This window comes from Lycorma delicatula, chromosome 3 (assembly GCF_047948215.1).
Source record: "Lycorma delicatula isolate Av1 chromosome 3, ASM4794821v1, whole genome shotgun sequence".
Taxonomy (NCBI): Eukaryota; Metazoa; Arthropoda; class Insecta; order Hemiptera; family Fulgoridae; genus Lycorma; species Lycorma delicatula.
In genome coordinates, this window is record NC_134457.1 from 196219215 (window position 1) to 196238347 (window position 19133).

Sequence of the window (19133 nt, forward strand, 5' to 3'; positions counted from 1 at the left end):
GGTATTTTACTTACGTCAGGGTAGGTGGTGTAAAGCAATAAATTATTGCACCTCTTTTTGTAATGAAACGTTGCTTTAATATACATCGATTAAACTCAGCTAGAGAATTTTAATTTAGACGAAAGAAGTCGCTGTGGTTCTATATTGTTTGAATTTTTTTTTCTTTATAAAAATTATGTTTATTAGGAACAGGAATTTTAAACTTAGGAATTAAAGGCTAGAAAACTTACTTTATTAACGATGATGGAGGAAATTCATTGTCGATTAACGTGAAATGTTAAATAGTACCAATACCTAAAAACATCTTATTAGAAATCTAAGATATTTTTTATGTGATATAGAAATAGGAGCTATTTAAAGGAGATATTTAAATTATTGGTTAATAAATTATGCTATCTCTGTCTTTCTTGAGGTAAATTCTTATCTTAAACAATCTTTTATCAGGGTGTGGTGGTCAATCCTAGAGGGAGGTCAAGTGATTTGGATTGTTTTTAAACTGACTTCCCGTATTCGAATTGAATTGGCTGAGAGGCAATTCAACTTCTCAGACGACAGCCGGTTTTATTTAAATTCTATAAACACAGATAGAGAACTCTGTAGGTTTCTTAAGTATTGTACTCTTCTTATTATTATTATGTTTTTTTTTAATGAAAGAGCGGGCATCAACAGCTATGGTCAAAGCCTAATGGAAATTGGTAGCATATGAAAAAGTGCCATGCCTGACCGGGATTTGAAACGCGGAACCTCACCACGAAAGGCCCAGACTCTACTTACTTAGCACGGAGGTCGGTATTTATTTATTTATTTTTTATTTATCAATCTTTAAATGAGTAAGTGAAGTCTGTTTTACAGTGAATTTGGTTTATCTGCATTTCTCCCACCACCACCCCATTCGATCGCCCTAAAGCATAAGACTGGATGTCCGTACCACAATTGGTTAGTGTTCCTCAAAACGATTTAGCGACCAATATCCTAATTAGCTAATAGAGCTTACCTAACTGCGTGAGCGGAATAAGCGTGGTGCCCTACACCACTCGCTTGCGTGTCCCACCGCTCACTTGTCACATATTACTGAAATTGGTTAGGCGCACCGTCTACATACTAAAATATATGACTTGTCAATAAATTAAAATTTATTCTGTCAAGGACAGCAATTTGCTGCCACGCCTAGGTCGCTGAATGCCAGCAAGTACCTGCCCACCTTATTATAGTGCTTGGAGTTATATTTGCCCGATGGCCAGCCATTTCTCGAGGGTAGCTTCCTATAGGAAGCGGTAGAAGTCTTATATCCCTTAAACTACTGATGACGGTTGAACAAAGCAACGGCATCAAGGAACTTCCACACGGTCCGATAATGCGACTCACGCCACATTGATTCGCCGCTTACATGTGGCCAATTTTCCCTTTGACCTCTAAGTTCCAGGATGGCCTGAGTTCTGACCTCCCCAACAGCTGGGCAGTCGAACATCAAGTGTTTGTTCGACTGGCCTCCCCGCAGACGCACAGCTCATCAGCTTCCAGGTGGAACCGAAAAAACGTTTCTACGAGTATTCCACAAAATACTGTATGGAGGATGTTACAGTATTATGGACCGAGACCTTAAAAAGTTCAGTACCTCCAACCTGGTGACCGGGCGAATTGAAATCCGGGCGAAATCTTTCGCTAGCCGTAACTCTATAAGAAACCGTTTTCGGACGTATGTTTATTTGAACTTTTTCAATTCCGAAATTATCTCACTTTTAACCTGCATCACTCTGTATAATAAATAATAAAGGAAACAGTAATTAGAATAATTAATTGATATTTCATGAGTGTTATGTTTTAAAAATTAATGATGGCAGAAACGTCTACGGAATAAACATTGAAAAATGTAACCTACAAATTAAACAGAAAAATTGTGTGTAATATTTAAAAAAAAAATAAAGTGTTCCTAATTTATAATTTATTAGTTTTTCTTTCAGTATTTCTCTTTAAGATGCTAAATATTTTGAATACATATTATCCATTTTAAGGGAATCTATAATCATATTTTGAATTGAAATGGTAAATCATTTTTCTTTTTACTTTGTTATACCTGAATTAAATGTTTACAAATCTTTCTTCAGATTTAATGTTATATTTGTTAAATCATATTATTTATTATATATTCTTTTTTATTAGTTAATAATATATAATTTCAGTAAATATATTTAATATAATAATTAAAATGGGAAAATATAAGAGCAAAACCAAATATTGCCATATAATAATTATTTGTTAGCATTTGAATAATTAAAACTTGATATCTAGTGATATATTGAAAAGTTAAATTAACGAATTAATATTTACGTATTTAATTTCTTAATTGGTATTGAAAATATAATATTGTTTAAAAAATCATACAAATTAAATCAATTTTAATAATTTACACGAATATTTTGTTTTACTATATATTATAGATTATTCATTTGCTTAAAACTAATTTTTTAACATTTTTTTCAAATGATAATTATTATACGCATGTGTAATTAAATATAATACAAATGCACTATGAAATGTAAAATACCATCGAAGCTTATATCCTAAATATAAAAGTAAAATGAAATTAAATATATAATAAAATTTGATATCAGAATATTTAGCTTTCATGTTTTTTGGCTTTATTTTCAGCGGATTCAGTCAACGGAGAGGAAACGCTGCAGAAGTGATGGAGTTCAACGGGATCTGTCAGCAGGGAGTAAACGCCGCAGAAGTGCTAGAGTTCAACGGGATCTGTTAGCGGGGAGGAAAAAAGCCGCAGAAGTGATGGAGTTCAACGGGATCTGTCAGTGGAGAGGAAACGCCGCAGAAGTGGTGGAGTTCATCAGGTTTTGTCAACGAAGAGGAAACGCCGCAGATCGCAGTGGTTTGTCGTCGGGGAGGGGGATACTGCTTGAGGGCACCTTTAGAGCTGCGGGTTGGGGGTAATGCCTGGGAAGCGTTGGGGGGGGGGGGGGGTAATGCCTGGATAACTATCGGAACCTACATTTATATGAACTTTCTTCTTTATTTTCACCAGCAGAACATGTTTGAAAGTTTATTGAATTTTTCATGAAACGCTCAGTAAAAAAATAAAAATGAAGATAACCATTGTTCCGTTCCACGTCGAGCCGTCCGGTGCTGCGATCTAGTGGGTGCTAGCGCTCACCGGAAGGATAGGCTCGTAGTAGTATTCTACGTTAGAATCCCGCAGTGCGGTCGCATTTTTCTTTTCGTCTAGATGGACAATCAGTGTTACTCATAGTTACTAGCTTTCGGCGTTCGAATCTGATCCAAGGCGGCCACGTCATATTCTTAGACCGGCCGGATGGACTCTATTCTTTGTTCGGATGAACGTTAGCTTTAATGCTTTATTTAATTTTATATTTTTTATTTTTATATGTCAAGTTATACGTTATGTTACAATTCATTTCATTAACTGTCAAGACGAAAATTCATTAAACCATTATTCAACAAGCAACAAGGCGTTGTATTCATTCATCACGTATGAAAATACAGTCCAACCTCGCTCTGAAATCTACCAGTATGAAAAGACATTATTGTTAAAATTGTATTCCGAATTGTATATATTTTAAATTTTATGTTTTTTATGTACTACTGTGCAATATACAAAGGCTGTCTGTAGCTGTCCTATTGCACAAAAAAAAGCAAATAAATAAATAATTATTATTGATTTCTTATTTTATATTCTGATCGAGCCGCGAACATGCGACAATGTATTCTCCGTTTACTTACGACCTTAATCTAAACAATTAAATTTCATTACTAAAATGTTTCTACAAAAATTGAAAAAAAAGTTCCTTTTTTTAACTACCAATTACATAATTTCCTGTAATTAGATTGAAACAAAAAAAAAAAATTATATACATATAAAGTTAAATTTAATAGCCAATAGAATTAAAATAGCTGACAACCAAGGATTTCTGTGATCGAGACTGACGATTCCCTTGCTGAAAAATCTTTTTTTTATTATCTTTATTAAACACCTCACGAGCAACCGGCATCCGCCTTTCGGCAATACCTTCATTGCTCTCGAATGTCGCGGCAGCAGATTACCCACTCTGACTCAGCTCCTTCAGAGCTTTCCATTGGGTTCTTCCGTGGGTCATTTTCCGACTCCCTCTTCTGGGTGGCCGAAATGTCCCTCACCAGGGGAGCTACCTTTCCCGTCCATATCCTACAATTCAGACATGCGTTTCACATGTTCTGCACCTGTCCCGCGCCGTCACATATCTCAAGGGTCCTTCGTGCCATCAGGGCCGGCTGTACCTTTTACCGGTCGGTAACAGTTCGGTGGATGAGTTCTTCGGTCTGCGTGCATATTCTACCCAAAAATACATTTAATTTCCAGAAAAAATGAAAGTCAAATGGTGTGAGAACCACATGAAGTTCATAAATTGTGAATCTTCCATTTTGTCAGATATCTGTTTCAACAATAATTCAATTCTTTGGTAATGACAGATGGGCGTCCAGATCTTACTTCATTAACACATTTGTTCTTCCTTCACTGAATAACCGATACCATTTCCGTACATTTATCTCATTCATCATACATTCACCTAACTATCGATGAATTTCAGCCGGTCCAATGTTTAAATATTTATTCCGAAAAAAATCACCGATCCTATCACATAATTAGCGGAAACGACGTACGATTTGGTTAATGAATTGCTTCTAAAAAAATGACTAGTGCACGGAAAAACTCGGATCTAATTGACAGCATCACAGACAAATTGAGACACGTTGTGTGTTTAGTTTTTTCACTTTCTTTAATTTATAGACTTAATAATTATTCACTAGACTTCAATATTCGTGTTTTTAAGCTACATGTTTTACTGTAGAGGAAACATGGCTCAACATTAAGAAATGTTTGAAAAAAGCAGGAGATAACGCTTAGTATCTTTTAATAAAATTATTTTAAGATCTATAACAGTCATATGGATCTAGTTATAGAAAGATTATTTTAGAGCTACTGTCGCATTGATGACAAAAAGTCATACATTTTTAATCGAATTTTAATCAATATTTGTGTAATAATTATTTAAAGCTTGAAAAAAGTTAAATTCATTCTAACTCCTTCCCTTCAGAGGACCTCATAAAAGCTCGTAAAACTATTTTAATAATGATAGCAAATAAGAAAGTTTTCGGTTCACTTATAAACGTGAGGGGGGATTTATAGCGAACTGGGTATGAAAATCATACGTTCCATTACTGAAGGTCATTTAAAACACTTTGTTATTTATAAGTAAATATTCTTTTTGTATGAGTCATTTTCTTTTATCTTATCATTTACAAGTAATCAATAAATAATTTTGACTAATTACTATGATAATCCTATTGAAGGCCTATGATTATTAGGATATATCACAATTGTAACTCTAGGTCTACTGAGATGTTATTTGACAGTAAATATTTTTTAATAAATTATTTGTTTAAAATTAATATTTAAATTAAATAAACAAGAGATTTAACCTTCTTGTTCACGTGTAATTAATTCACATGTCAAATTTCTGTTTATTTATTTACGTCAGTAAATAAACTCAATACCACAATAGTAAGATGTTTTACGTTTTTATTAGTGATGACATTACTAATCATGTTTAAAATTTTGTGGATTTTACTTTCATGTTAAGGAAGAAGTGAAAATCGGAAATAATTATTATTAAGAACTTCATCTCGAGTTTAAGTTCTTAAGTCAAGCATAATTAATGAGAATTTTAAAACAAGTTAAAAAATCTGAAGTGGACAACACATTACTTCCTTGTACGCCTATTAAATTACATATACACATTATTTTACTAATGAAAAGTACATAAAATTTTATTTTATTAATAACTTCTGATATTTTTTATTTTTATTTTTATTGTTATTATATATATTAAATTATATTTATGTATATTATTGTATATTTATTTATTGTAAACATTTTTCTACAACCAAGGGTTAATAAATCGGTATATTTAAATTAAAAAAAAAAGAGTTAAAAACAAGGAGATGAAGTCGAATTTGAACCTATGTAAAATCCAAATAGTAATTAAAATTTTATTTGGCTGTAACTTTTTTTTTTGTAAAGAAGTGGACGAACCCCATTTACGGGCGTCTGAGCATTGTCGGGCTCGCTACCAGGTTCCGCAGGATGTTATTAAATGCGTATGTGTTCCTGTGCACTACCGACTAAACCTCCACCCCTGGCTACCCATCCTTCCTGGTACAGCTGATGTCTATTACTTCAGGAAGGGGGAACACGCCCTCACACACATTCAGACACCACAGTCAATAGACACGGACCTCACACCCGCAAGATATCAAACATCGGACTAAATCTCAATCTCACCACACACTCCGCAACATCCAACCATCACTCAGAAAACACACCTCTTCCGCACACTCCACACATCACATCAAAGCCAGCCACATCAATCATACAAACAAACATCTCACAGACAATCGAACACTACAGTATACTTACATCACGGGTCACCGTGGTGATTGGCTATAACTCTGGAACCAATGAAAATAAATACCACTTATGATAAAATCTCGTTGAAAAGGTCTCAATGAGAGCTTATTTCTGCAGTTAAGAAAAAGTCAAAATCCAATTTTTTTGGAATTTGGGCTTTTTTTGGACACTTTTGGTCCAGTCGATTGCAATCAAAAGGGGAGGTATACAACTAGATGTTGCAACAGTCCTAAATCAAAAATTTCAATATCCTACGGCAATTGTTTTTGAGTTATATGAGATACATACGTACAGAAGTCATGCCGAAATGAGTCAAAATGGATTCAGGGTTGGTCAAAATGGATATTTCCATTGAAACATTGAAACCGAAATTATTCGCCATCACAATACTTCCTTCACTTCGTACAAGGAAGTAAAAAGTGTTTGATATTTCCATAACTTTGTAGTCGTAAGATGATATTTTCAATAAAAATAATAGCATTTTTGTTAAAAAAAAATCATCTTGCTATTAGTGTAAACAGTATCAAAACTTTGCGGATGATTTTTAAGCTTAAAGTTTGAGAGCTCTTATTTCACCTTTTCACTTTTAAGCTAACCTATACTTATTTGAGCAATGATTACGTAATTATCGCTCAAATTTTTCGTTAATAAACTGAAGAAAAGTTGCCTTTGTGAATAATTTTTTATTTTACTACCCTAGTGAAACGCGTAGAAAGTTCTATAAATATGCATTTAAAGCCTTTAAATATGGTTAATAACCGATCGAAACAACGTAACAAAACACACAGCTTAAGAGAAAAACCAAGAATGACATTCTAACATTAATGAAACTACGTAGATTTGTAGATTAGTACTAGTATATGTGTAGGGATTGGCTGAATTGATGGAGTAATATAAAAGTCACAATAACTTACAACTGAGTAAATTATTAGAGTTTATGTTTTCATATTTAATGCAATAGTATTCTAAAAATATAATCACCGATCTTGTGTTGCATGTGATAGATTTAAATACATCAGTAAGAGCTTTTTTTTATTGAACCATCAAAATAAATAATAATAATAATAATAATAAGTAATATATAATAAATTTGGCTTGAGAAGTTTAAATTAACTGTGCATAAAGAAGAAAAAAAAACGCGTCGAATAGAAAATTTCTTTTACTTTCCTGGTTTCATAGCTCTAGCTATTCTAGCTCTTCATAGCTCTTATACACTGCAAGAAGGAGAGCATGGTAACCAGTCAATAAATGAGAAATGGGTATTTTATATTTCTGACGTTTCAGGACCCAGGGACCCCAAAAAACAAAAAAACGTGGAGGAGGTAATTTGCATAAAAACGTACGAACGTACGTATGTGTACTGGCGTGTTTGAAGCATAATAACCTTTGACTGGATAAACAGTTTTTGATGAAATTTGGCATAGAAACTCGTATAATAATATATATGGGGAAATTTTTTTTTTTTCCCCCCTATCTTTTAACATACAGAGGCAACCAGGAATCGCCGTTAGGCATCTCGTTAGTCGGCCCCGCATGTAATGGCGGTGATTACCCCCACCCATCCTGTCTTCGTCCACTGTGGGACTCACCCATCGGGGTCTCCTACATATCTCCGAGATAACCGAACCTCCCATTCGGGAAAGCCCAGATACCCCTCAATGTAGGAGCTGCCCTTCCCGGCCCTATCCTGATGTTCCGGACATATATTCCATATGGCCTTCACAGCGCGTCCGCCCGCTCATACCTTGAGGGTCTCCCTTGACATCATCGTAAGTACACAGACATGCCCATTCTTGTGGGTGGGCATGCCCAGGCATCCTAGTCATGGGAGCTGCCTCCCTGTCTCTAGACGCCGCCATAATTCGTAACCCCTTTTTTTAAGGGGTTTCCTGTTCAAATTTTTCCTTCAAAATCTCACCAACCATATTTGCTACTTCCATCCACATTTCTTCATTCGTCAACATGCTATTGATTACAGTCTCTAGTGTTGTTGCTACCTGTCTCTTATATCATCCCACTTATGGCATCTAAACACAGTGTGTTCAACACTATCGGTCTCTTGGCAATCCCTGCAAACAGCAGATCTTCGGAGCTTAAACCGATGTAAGTACTCACCGAAATCACCATGTCCTGATAAGAACTGAGTGAGACTATAACTAATCTCGCCATGGCGCCGTCCCACCCAGCATCCTATATCTGGGATAAGTCTCTTCGTCCAACCGCCTTTTAAAGACGCTGCCCACCTTTCCTGCCAGTCGTTCATTATTTTCGCCCTCGCCTCTATTTTAGGTGTCCCCTTGAATCGCAATACCCTCTCTTCCGCCAACAGATCGATAGGCGGTAAGCCGGCTATGACACATACAGCATCATAGGAGACTGTCCTATATGCGCATGATACACGCAGGAGCAGTCTCCTATGTAACGATGCCATCTTACTGTTGTACCTTTGGATATCCAATCCTCTTTTCCACACCGGTGCACCATACAATAGCATCGAAGCTACCGTTGCTGCAATTGCCTTCCTCTTTCGCTCCTTAGGACCCATCGTGTTGCACATCAGCCGAGAAACTGCCGATAGTACCTTATTGGTAAAATTATTGTTGTTATTATTCCCCATAGTACCTTACGGGGAACTTATTGGTAAAATCTTGTGGTCAATATTTCCAGGGATTGTAGTAGATAGTTTCTTTGGGGTTAATTTTCTTAAAATTTTGCTAACGTAACCCTTTACGATAAGTTCAGTACATGCTGCTTATCTTAACATCTAAAAAAAATATTTGCCCCCAAATTCTTCTCTTCCCCAAAAATCGAAAAAAATGCAATTTTTTTATTTATTGCATTTTTTACCGTTTTGTTTATAACCGATCTTCCTAAGCATAATGGTAGTGCAAGTGGGCGAAAAAAATTACTTTGAGTTTATGTTGAGGGTAGGAGAGCTGATCAAAATTAAAAATATCGATTTTGAAAAATTTTTTAGACTTTTTTCATGCATCATTATTTTTTTATTATATAATAATAAATAACCAATGGCAGGAAAGTATAAAAAACTTTGTTGTCAGATTTTTTTTTGAAGTTGTTAATGAAGAAAATAAAAGAAAAGAAAATGCACACACACACACACAAACACACACACACACACACACACACACACACACACACACACACACACACACACACACACACACATATATATATATTCTTCGGTTATTTTTTAAGAATAGCTTTTAAACATAAAATTTAATATAAACAATCTATACAGTACGGCGTAGTTACCTAATAACATTACAAATTAACGTATTTATAAGAGGAGAAAATATAATTTCTAAATAAATGTTATTTCTTATTTTATGGCTTTTAAAGTGTAATAGTAATATCCAGTCACAATAATGCTGTTTGTATTTATGAGAATGAAAATTATTGCGTAATAATAACAACAATAATAATGTCCTTCGTACTGATCTTCAAATTATATAAAGCAATGCTTCATACATCACCTTATAATAATTACATTTTAACACATGGACACACATATGCACACTCACAGACAGACTTAATACTCAGACGTAGCTACATAAATGTACTGCTTACTCGGACAGGTTTATGTATAAAACTAATTAAATACAAGGTAAAACAAGGATGAGATTATCAGCTGTATAAGTCATGTGCCACTGCACACATAATTTCTTTGTTTTTAAAAGAACATAAAGAATCGGCATAAAGAAATTCCGTTGGTACATTATTGTGTAAATACTATATAGTTATTTTTATTATGCTGATTTAACAATGTTAATAATAGATCTTACTGAATTATATGCTAAATTAAAAAAAAAAAATTAAACTAAATTCGTAGATTTCAAAGTAATACAAGTGAGCAAAGACCTTCAGAAAAATTAATATTTATTCGGTTCTTAGATTCGTAATTTTATTTTTTTTAAATCAATTTTCTTGAAATGATTTACCAAAAATTACCAAAATTAATGATGATGAAATTTAGTAGCTAAACCAAAGATTTATTGCCAACAATTTATAAGTTATCAGTCCGATGTGTGGTCTGACCCTTATAATATTGCCACCGGCTATACATATATAGAGGCTAAAGGGGCGTAGTAAAAGCAAGATTTGTAGGATACAAAAATAATCATCTGTAAACCACCTCAAAATATACAAAATCCAATAATAATGGGTCGATATAATGGTTAAACAAGTGCGTTCGTAAAAATTATTGCACCTAACTCTTCCATGTACGCAACTATCATCGGACAGTTATTTGGAGGTATGAGGGAACAAAAATAATTTTGTGGTAAGAATAATATATGTCGGTTACATTATAACGAATAAGAAAATTTCGAAAAACAGTTTGTAAAACTAATGGAATTATTAAAACAAAATATTAATAAATAAAATAATTTCATTAAAAGAAAGCGGGTCAGTAAGATGTTTTTGTTATATAATTTTTATTTCTATAAAATTATATGTTAAAAATATCAAAGTTGATTATATTAATAAAATCATTTGATTTTAAAAAAATATTGATAAGAACAGAAAAATAACGTGTACGTTAAATGTTTCCCGAGGAAAAATTTTTTCCAACAGAATTGATCCTCGCAATAGCTACTTAGGTACGTTCAGGTTCGTACCCTGGGTAGACATATGAGACATGGCGCACCTCGTCAGTGGCACAACACTCCTGACACAAGCCTACATTAATCAAATCGAATCTGGCCAACCTATTTTGAAAAGCACCATGTCCAGAAAGAAACTGTGTAATATGCTGATAGGGGTAAATCTACCTAACTACCTGCGTATTTCTCACATCAGGAAAAATACCATGCGTGTAACGGCCATCGGACGATTCAATAAAATATCAAAGTTGATTATATTAATAAAACAATTTGATTTTTAAAAAAATCATTGACAAGAACGAAAAATAACACGTATGTTAAATGTTTCCTGAGGAAAAAAGATTTTCCCCACAAAAAATCAATGAATTTCTCAACTAAAATTTTTAACTACATCATGTTATGTACGAACCATCATTTTCCCGGCAAAACGAATGTTACAGTCATATCTTTTTCCGGTAAAGTTAACTTTTAAACAAAATTTTGAACTGAGCAACACCTATTTCAGATGCGCAAATACAATTTGCGAATAACAGCCCTCATTTCTTTCTGCCATCGGCGGAGCAGGTATTTTTACTTCGTAGGATATTCTTTCTTCGAAAGAGCAGGCATTTATAAATTAATTTGTAAAGACAATTGCAATTAAGTATATCTAGGGAAAACTGAACGCAAGATTGAAACTAGAATAAACAGACATTTTGCTGATTATAAATATAGATCAGGAAAATAGGTTGTAGCTCAGTATTACCTGAGAACCGGTTACAAAATTAGTTTATTAGAAGACAATAGTTTTATAAAATGCGCTAAAGCAGAAACTATATAACTAAACGATAAGTACCGATGTCTATTAGCCTAATTGAATTTTAATTTCGTTATAAATCGTTTTGTGAAAATTTTCAGTTATAAAATCACCCTAAACTATTATCCCTACTAAAATTTTGTTCATGAGCAAAATATATCTGACTGATTCAAGATTTATACGTTTTTGTCTTTTTTGAAATAAAGTTTACTTAACCACCCATAAAAGAAGGGTGCACTAAGTCCAAGTGGGAAGTCTGAATTGAGTTTTAAATATGTAGTTGTATTTAAACCAAATTTGCATTATATGCTGGGATTGACTACAGTCCACATCGTTTGTCTTTGTTTTTGTTAGATTTCATAAGAAAGCTACCTATTGTACCATGATTCGAATTACGGAAAATTTCTATATATCTTCTACACATCCCCCAGACCTCAAAACCACCGTCAGTTCAAAAGTTTATATATATATATATATATATATTTCACTTTCTTGTGAACACGATAACTGCCGTAATTTTGAGTCAATCACTTTCAAATTGATACATAAAATATAACGACCTAAAATTTCGGTCGAGTTCGTTAATGGGAAAAATGGGACCATGGGGGTGGAAATGGGGGGCTTTTTCGTAAAAACAAAATATCACTATAACTTTCTTAAGTAAAATATCGAATTCGTTTAATATTCCTAGTATTCTTTGGATAAGGGCCTAATACTTATCTAAGAAAAGTTTTTCTATGTCACCAACCATTGGCCCAGGAGGTAGGAAAAAAATGGGGTTTCGAAGAAAAAAAAAATCATACCTCCCTTAATAGGGACAGCATCGAATATATTTAAAGTGGTCGTTAGTCCTCTAAACATTACCTAACGTGAAACAATTTTTGATATGACCAACCCTTACGGCAGAGATGACCAAAATGTAGGTGGAATTGTAAGAAGATGGGGCTTGTATGCTAAACACGTGAAACTTTTTCACATGCAACCATTGTCGTATTGAGTAAATTTGAAGTTTGTCTTAACATTAAGGTGGACATTTTTTTAATGTCCTATTTAGCATCGGTGAAATTTACCTCCGGCTTCCGGCGTGCCGAAAGGAATTTTTTTAAATTATTTTTATTCTTATTCTATAATCCCGGCTAAAAGGTTTTGCTTTACAGTGTTTCGTAAAAATCTATTTAACTGCCGATTAATTATTTTTAGTATTATTTTTTTATAAATTTTATTTAGAATATTTAGTGAAGTGAATAAACTATACTTTTTACTTTAAAGTAAATACTGGTCAAGTAAAGTAAACCCTTGAGACTATGAATAACCTTTTACTAATACTTATAAGTAAATACTTGTAACATTTGTAGTTGTCCAAATATTTGCCAGTAGTTTTCCCATTTTGCTTTTACTTATCTAGTATTCTCTTTACTTATCAAGCAAACACTTATATGATTCATATCCCGTACATCATCATGTTCAGACACGTTTGTCAATACATCAAACGTTTATTTTGTTTTAATCTTTTCCAATCACAATGATCCGCGGTTGATTGGTATCCGCGAAAATATGTTGGTATCTGATTGCCTCAAAAATTACGGTAATTTAATTGCAGAATTATTTTTCGCATTTCTACCGCATTTTTTATTAGCGAATTTTTTTTTTTTGCTTTCTGTTATGAAACATAGTTTGCTGATTTTAAAAATAATACTTTCAAGCAAATCGGTTAAAAATTGGGCAAAATATGATGAAAAACCCGTGTCATAAATCACAGATTAGTAACATATGTTAGTATAAGTGAACGTAGATTCAGAAAACTACGTTTTATAAAAATTCCCACCACTCAAAAGGCTATTAATATTGACAAAAAAACATTTTTACTGTAAACTTTTATTCATTATGAATCGTTATGTGTTACATGTTTACCGATATCATTTGTCAGAAAGGATATTTATAGACCTCAAGTAAAGTGATGTATTTATGACCACAAATTCCTTCTTTTTTTTAGCCGTTTGATATCCTCTCACAAGCGTAAAACTTAAATGATTCTTATTTTTTGCTCTAAGCAAAGTTTAGAGTAACAAATTAGCTTATTCTTTACTATTGTGAACAAATGGTTTTGCGTAAACTGCCTTATGAAAGTAGGAGGGTTATATTAAACTAAATAATGATTTAATTTCCGTTACACAGATAGGCGTTTTGTTTTTAATAGAGTACCGTAGAAGTTAGATTAAAAAATTTTTTTTTAATGAGATTTTTGTTGAACATAAACAAAATTTTTCCTGTTTATAATGTTAACATCAGCATTGCCTTTGAAAACGAGTCGATAAACAACTGAAATTGATAAAGTAAACATACTACTTTAAAATTTATTCACTTCACCCATTGAAGAGAACAGAGATTTTGATCTCAGCCAATACATATTGTTGAAGTAATCCTTATTTTGTATTTCTGTAAAAAAAAAATGTATGTATTAATTTTGTATTTGTAAGCCTTAATAAAATAAAATAAAAACCTATCACTTCCAAAAAAAAAAAATTAAAAATTCATTTATACTTGCGGGGGCCGCGTGCGTATGTGTGCTAACACATGCTCATTCATTCGCGTGAACACATGCACGCACACACACACACACACACACACACACACACCAGTATAAAATAGAAACATCCAGTATAAATGATTAATTTTGTTTTTTCTCTTTTACTGATTTTTCTCTTTATTTATTTTTCTCCTGTTATTTATACTTATTACATTTTTTTTATCTGCAAAATGAGGTAAGGAAAAGGGTAACAAATTTATAATAATAATAATAATAAATTTTATTAAAGTTTAATAATAAATTATAAATATAAAAAAATGGTAAAATGATAAGGAATTTATTCCAAATCAATTTTCCAACAACAAAGCCATGATTTCATTTCTTCTTGCTTGCCCTCTGAGACGAATTCCATCCTCTTCAAGTTCTTCTGGTTCTTCATTTTCATCCTCTTCTCTTTCATAATTGATATTTTCTTCTAACTCACAATATTCGTCATTTAAATGTTTCGCAACATTGTGTAAAACAGTACAAGCCACAAATACTTTCGGAATTTTTCCCAATTTTACACGAACAAGATTCGCCAATATCGGGAACCGTTTCTTAAGTTGACCAAAAATGCGTTCAATAACAACTCTTTCTTTAGAATGTTGTTTATTGAACACTTCTTCCTGCCTGTTTTCTGCTGGTTTAAAAGGTGTTATTAACCATGGGGCAATTCCGTACCCACTGTCTCCCAAAAGGCATACCGTACCATTAAATTTAGCCACGGGTTGACAAACACTGCTCCGTTTCCAAATGCGACTGTCATGGGTGCTACCCGCCCAAGAAGCATCAACGCTAGTGATTTTAACAGTGGAATCACATGTTACCTGAACGTTGATGCTGGGATACTTCTTACGGTTTACGTAACAGTCTCCGTAGCGTGCTGGTTTATTTATTTCTAAGTGCGTAGAATCCACAGCACCTATTACGCTCGGCATTTTAAAGCGAGAACTCCATTTTCTCTTGGCTTCATTTAACTCATGAGCATTCTGTGGAAAGTGAATCCACTCAGATGCCTTTTCGTTTATTTTATTCTGAACGTAATCGAAAGTTTTGCATACTGTAGAACGGTGAATCCCGAAGTCTTCACTGACACCGTTTTGAAATCCAGGGTCTGATAAGTACCGCAAAAATACTTCCATCTTCTGTTGCGATGACAGAGCACCTCCTCGCTTTTCATTACTTTCTTCCAAAAAAGCGTTCGTCAAAAATTCAACTGATTCTTTTGTAAAACGAATTAGTTCTTCATATCTTCTTGGACTCAATACTCGCCTTTTTGGTTGATGAATATTGACAAAGACAGCCATACCAAGTATAAAAAATTAAATGAAAGTTTGATAAGGTTACTAAATAGCTACCTTGAAATTCTACCAGTAAATACTTGAATACTCTTCCAAACTTAGGATTTTATTCACTCGTTTTAAGTAAAGTCTGACCGGAATCAGTAACTGCGTGTAGTTACAAGTAACCGCTTGATAAGTAAAGGTTATTATTCATTTCCCTATTTTACAAGTAAAGAGAATACTTGTCAAGTACTTGGTTTACCGTTGTTTATTCACAGAACTGCAAGTAAACACTTGTATAATTGCAAGTAAAAGTAAATACTGGTTTTTATTCACTTCACTAAATATTTTGACAGTTTGTAAAATTTATATCGGTTAATAAAAATGCATACGGTGGCGTTCGAATATTACGTAATATTCGAATTGTGTTCACCCTTTTCTTACTTTTTCTGACAAATGGAGAAAGCAAAATCGACAAAAATGTATCAACAGTGACGACTCGTGTATAGGGACTGTGGAACTTCAGCAGCCCTACTTGTACGTGATATTATTCACTTCACTAATAATCTCGTTTTCCAGTTTCAATAACCGTTTAGCATAACAACTTTATTTGCCACGCTAAAAATTTCCGCTGTGTTAATAAAAATTTAATTTTTCAATAATTATGAAAAACTATGAAAAAAATGTAATTATAATCTTTAACGTTGCATTACGCGTGATAATAATTACAACTACTTTTATTTGCTAATAATTGAAAACCAGCTGTAAAAAGTTTTGAAAGGGTTAAAAATGAATTTTACATGGAAATAATACTTTTGGATATTCTGTTTAAAATTAATTATTATTAAATCCCTATTTTTTATTTAAAAATTCCACGAAATGCTCTTTATCTCTTAGGATGAAGAATATTCCTTACTGTTCTTCATACTATGTAGCAAATAATTTTATTAAATTTAATACATTTGATTTGTTTAAAAGATATTTTATTCTAAAACTTAACGGCAATCCTCCTGTTATCTGTACGTATAACACCGGTTGTTGAAATTTCCTTGTGTAGGTAACTTAAAAAATACGGGATATATCCAGCAACTTTCGGACTTTATAATGAATTCTTTATTTGTTACAATACTACTTATAAAGAAGGATATTTATAATATTACATGTATATTCATAACATGATTTGAAATAAAAGAAACGATTATTAAAAAGAAAATGAATAATAGTTGTAAATCGAATGTAGTTGTTTATACTACGATCTAATATTATAGAATTTATAATTCGCTATCCATTTTAATGCTTATTATAATTCACTTTTTCTCCTTTTAAGTAACTGGTTTAAAAATGAAATATAAATATGTTTTATGTTTCAGTCTCTCCTTCCTACGATTTTAAAACAGGAAAAGGTCGATTCTCATACTGTTTGTAATGACCGTTGGTTCTATCAAACTGTAGAAAAAACCTGTACCAAGGCGGTAGTGAAAAGAAACAAATTTTAATGGAATCAACCTTCGTATAAATTGAATAGGAACTAAATATACAAACCAATAATACGACTAATTTATGTACATTTTAATAATAATTTATGATTTGTTACTAGAATTTATGAATGTGTGCAGCGCAATTAATAAATGGAAGCTCATTTACATACAAATAAAACAGGTTTGTTGGTATGTTAAGTAAATATTAACCAGCGGTATCTTTTTGTGGTCGTATGAAAAATTAAATATAAATACTTTTACCGATGTAAAATCTGTACGTTTACTAATATTGAGGTCTATCGAGTTGAAGTTATATGAAGTATTAATTTTTCCTTTTATAATGACAATTTTTTAAAATTTTGTTTTACGGGTGGGATTTTACTAAATTATTTTTAAAAGAAACATAATCCCGATTTCTTATGTTGTATTCTGGTTACAGATGACTCGTTCTTCGCGAGAAATCAAATTTTCTATTTTTGAAGGACACGCAATTGAGTAGAGAAAAACCGTAATGAAATCGTTACAACGCATTTACATCTAATTTACCGTTGTATGGTTTTTCTTGAGACCGATGACATTGTCATCTTACCGTTCCTTTTATCGTACGATTAAGGCTTTCAGGAGTATTTTACTTACACATTTTGCAAACGAATCCGATTGAACTTTTAGAAAATAATCCGACTGCAGATAGATTGTTAGTGAGATTTAAGTATGATCATGCATAAATGCATTTATCTCATAATGATATAAATTATTTAAATAAGACTTACGTTTTCCGGCTCTATATTTCCAGGAAAATTTTATTTACATTAGTGTCCCAAATCAGCCTCCGAATTATTCCCGTGCAAATATTGAATCACTTTATATATAAATATATTATTTTATCCAGGTGTATGATTATCGTTTATTTTATGTGAAGCAACAATTCTCTCTTTTTCCACTATACGAATAAGTAAGTAAAGGAATAATAAATAATATATTAACAAATAAACTTTGAGTACGAGATAAAAAAATATCAGTTTCGGAAACCATTTCAGCGTTCGTCAAACACCTGAAAATAATTCAATAATTTGAATTTATAAATTCATTTTTAATTTGTAATGAATTCTGAAGATATATAGTAGTCAAAATTCTTCTAGTCGTCCAAATTGAAAATAAGAGGACAAAAACAGTTTTCTATTAGTAGGAAGTTTTTAACATGGAAATCACAAGAAATTCGACTATAAGTAGAGGAAAACTTATCGTTTGGTGTTGCTTAGGTCGATTGGTACGAATTTTCCAACATCACCCCATGCAAACGCATCACATTTGAACTGATCACCGTACCTGTGCATTAAATTTCTGTGTATTAATTTCTTTAAATAAAATACGTTTTGTTTTATTGAACAGAGGAGTAAGCCTAAAATTATTACAGATCTTACCTTTTCATTGCGGTTCATATCTTACTGTAATTAAATATAAATATAAAGAAATCAAGCATACTTGTAAATAATACTGATGTGTAGGTTTGACAGGAATTTACAAATATCCCTAGTCATAGGCCATTTGACTTTTTGAAAAGCTTACACTCGCATTTTTTTGAATTTATCTGGCTTAAACTACGATGTTTTTTGTAGGAATCTAAACATTGATCTTCTGTCGGAATCAATCGTTACAGATTTAAGCGTTTTTAATTTCTATCCATTTGTCTCCAGGTAGAGTAGCACCCCAAGGAGACGATACATGATATTAATTTTTTGGATCTCCCTTGTATGCTCGCTGTGAACAATACTTAATTAGTTATTCAAAAGTGGCTCACCACACTGGCAACCAGCCTTAGGTGACATACCCCATTTATTCAAAAAGTTACACATGGATCATGTTCAGTTCCTATACGATTAAGTCTACTAAACAATTGTGTTGGTAGA